This window comes from Halyomorpha halys, unplaced genomic scaffold, assembly GCF_000696795.3.
Source record: "Halyomorpha halys isolate HHAL.00 unplaced genomic scaffold, Hhal_1.1 Scaffold16.1, whole genome shotgun sequence".
Classification (NCBI taxonomy): Eukaryota; Metazoa; Arthropoda; class Insecta; order Hemiptera; family Pentatomidae; genus Halyomorpha; species Halyomorpha halys.
Window position 1 is genome coordinate 333,032 of NW_027116375.1, and position 2,949 is coordinate 335,980.

Sequence of the window (2,949 nt, forward strand, 5' to 3'; positions counted from 1 at the left end):
TAAATAGGTAATTACAAAAATAAATAAAATAAGACTTTAGTGCGTTTAACTAGCTTTAATTTGAGTGCTGGCTCACAAGTTTACGCCTTATAATTCCTAAGATATATTTTTCGTAAGTCAAAATGTTTGTCGAACAGCTAGAAATAAACATTTTGTCAAATATAATGAAATCTATTACTTCTACGAAGATAAACGTACTAAACTACGGTATAGTTCATTAAATAAGCTTTAATTGGAGTGCTAACAGACATTTGTACATCTAATAGTTTTTGAAATACAGATTTTTCAAAATAAATTAACTAACTACTGGTTTTTCAGTTGTTTCTTTTATGAAATGTTGTTTTTTAAAAACTGTATCTCGAGAACCATTGAACGTAAATGTGGGGTATATTTTTACTATTTTAAAATTATACGTAGTTTTTATTAAAGTAATCAAAAATTGGGGTGAAATAACTGATTTTTTTTCACCCTGGTTCTCGTATCATGAACAAGACACTACCAACCCCTTGAAGGCTTAAGTTAATAGGAATTTTGCATATTAATGTAATTATCTGTAAAACCATTCGTTTAATCGCAACTGTAAAGAGAATTGAAGTTTTAGTAAATATTAATTCCAATAATTTGTTATATCAATAATGAAAATCCATTCAGCAATTTTCGAGAAATTAGTGCTTCTTTCTCTGTTCTGCTCAGACTAGTTCCAATGTGAATATTAAAGATTTTAAAATATTTTTAGCGTTCTACCAAGTAAAGAGTGAATGTAAAATCGAATTAACTTGGTAAATTTTTCAATTAATGTTTACTAGGCACAGTTAATAAAAAATTAATTACTTATAAGGAACACATTGAAATATAAATAATAATTATGAAGGCCTAACAAACCAGAAGGTTCGATGCATATACCACTAATCGCTCTCTTCATACATTATTCCAGTAATTCTACTAAATCATTTTTAACGCAATCCTCCCATCTACTTTTTGGTCTACCCCTCGGATATATACCCGTTGGTTCAGTGTTCATTAATATTTTAGGGATCCGCTCGTTACTTAGGCCTACAACCTTACACGCCACAATGCTATAACTTGAATTATATTTATCAGGTGTAGGTCCCTTAATTCAGGGAAGATACTACAGCAGATATAATTATGGTTGTCCCAAAAGCAGTGCTGCTGATTCTCCTGATCAAAAAATACCCATTTTAAATGACAAATACCCACCACTTCACCCACTCTTGAATCATTATAACTGTAACTTATGATTGTTACAGTCGAAATTGTACTGTGGTACTAGCCATGGGATGATAGTTATTAACGATATTAGTACAAGTAATGCCAGTGAAGCAATTGTCACGTCAACTATTACATGTACACTCGTTGACAGTGAACTATTAGTACAAGAGCCGAGAAGAAAAAAAGGCAGTTATCTCAACCCAATTTTTGGTTACTTCAAAAACTATGTATAATTAATAGTCAAAATTGATGAGTCTGCCAAGTATAGGTAGGGGGAATAAAAAATGGCGGCTGTTTCAATATCTTAAAAAACATTAATTTTTCATTTGGAGCTCTATATATTAAAAACTACCAACAACACTAGAAAATCTAAAAGAACACTATTTAAAGTAGAGTAAATTTTCTGAAATATAAGCCATAATAGAGCTATTTACGTCCAATAGTTATATATATATCTCAGAAACTATGTGACGTACAGATGTCTATTAGCACTCAAATTAAAGCAAGTTTAATGGACTATAAAGAAGTTTATGACCTTTACCTTCGCCGAAATAGTAGTTTTCATGATATTTGCTAAAATAAATTGATTTATAGTTGTGCGGACAATAAATTTGATTTATGAAAAACTTTATTTCAGATGCCTGCCAGCGCTCAAATTAAAGCTAGTTAAATTGACTACATAATAGTTACTAATGTTTATCTTTGTAAGAGTAGTAGTTTTTATGATATTTGATAAAATAAACTCACAAAATGTTTATTTCTAGTTGTTCGTATTAAATAAATTATAAAATAGTTGGATTTTTGAAAAAATATATCTCTAGATCCATAAGATGCACATATGTCTGCCAACACTTAAAATAAATGAAATTTAACTTACTATAAAGTAGTTTATGACACTTATCTTCGTAGGGAAATATTTTTATGAAATATTGCTTTTTAAAAATTAATGTCGCACTGGCTCTAGCGTGTTAATAGAACACGTAATGTTAATGGACTAACAATCGCATTAACTGTCATATGTATAAGCCTTGACAGTGAACTGTCGCAACATATCAACCTTACCAGTATCAGCTTCGATCTCAAAAATAATCCGACCTGGGTCCCAAAAATTAATTCACGTCGGACCCCAAAAATAATTTTTCCCAAGAACTTATTAAAGTTATTAACTTATTAAGTTAAAGAACTAGAGAGACACAGCTACATATAACGTAAAGCAGATAATTAATTATGAGAGATAGTTGACCGTGGATGATAAATGAGGAGAAGATGGTTGGGGGTGCGGTCAATGAAACACAAATAAGTATGACTAACTTATTTTAATGTGCCGACGTTTCGGCTAGAGTTTCTAGCCTTCTTCAGGGCTAAAAACAAAACAAGATAACAACCACAGTAAGTGTAGAAAAATAAAAATTATAAAAGAAAGTATAAACAAAGTAATTTTACACATACAATGAATAGTTTTACAAAAAAGAATTAATAAAATTAAGTGATGAGAGAAGCGGGAAATAAAATGTAGATATAGGTAATAGAAAAAGCGGGTACAATAACTTACTTAAGGAAATGAAATAAAATTAAAGTTATATAATGCAAACAAGTATGAACATATTAGTTATTATTAATTTAAAATTTAAATATGAAAAGAAAATGAAAATTGAGAGGAAGAAAATATATGTAACAATAATAGATGATAAAGAGCCAAATTATAAGTATAGTGTACAA

At 29.5% G+C, this 2,949-nt stretch overlaps 1 protein-coding gene across 1 annotated transcript in view; it reads right to left on the reverse strand.

Annotated features, from left to right (window-relative positions):
• Positions 1-2,375, reverse strand: part of mas (masquerade) — a gene marked incomplete in the record, with an annotated part of 25,864 nt that extends 23,489 nt beyond the window's left edge. Inside the window, 1 exon segment of the mRNA XM_067053189.1 lies at positions 2,293-2,375.
• Positions 2,376-2,949: the final 574 nt, after the last annotated feature.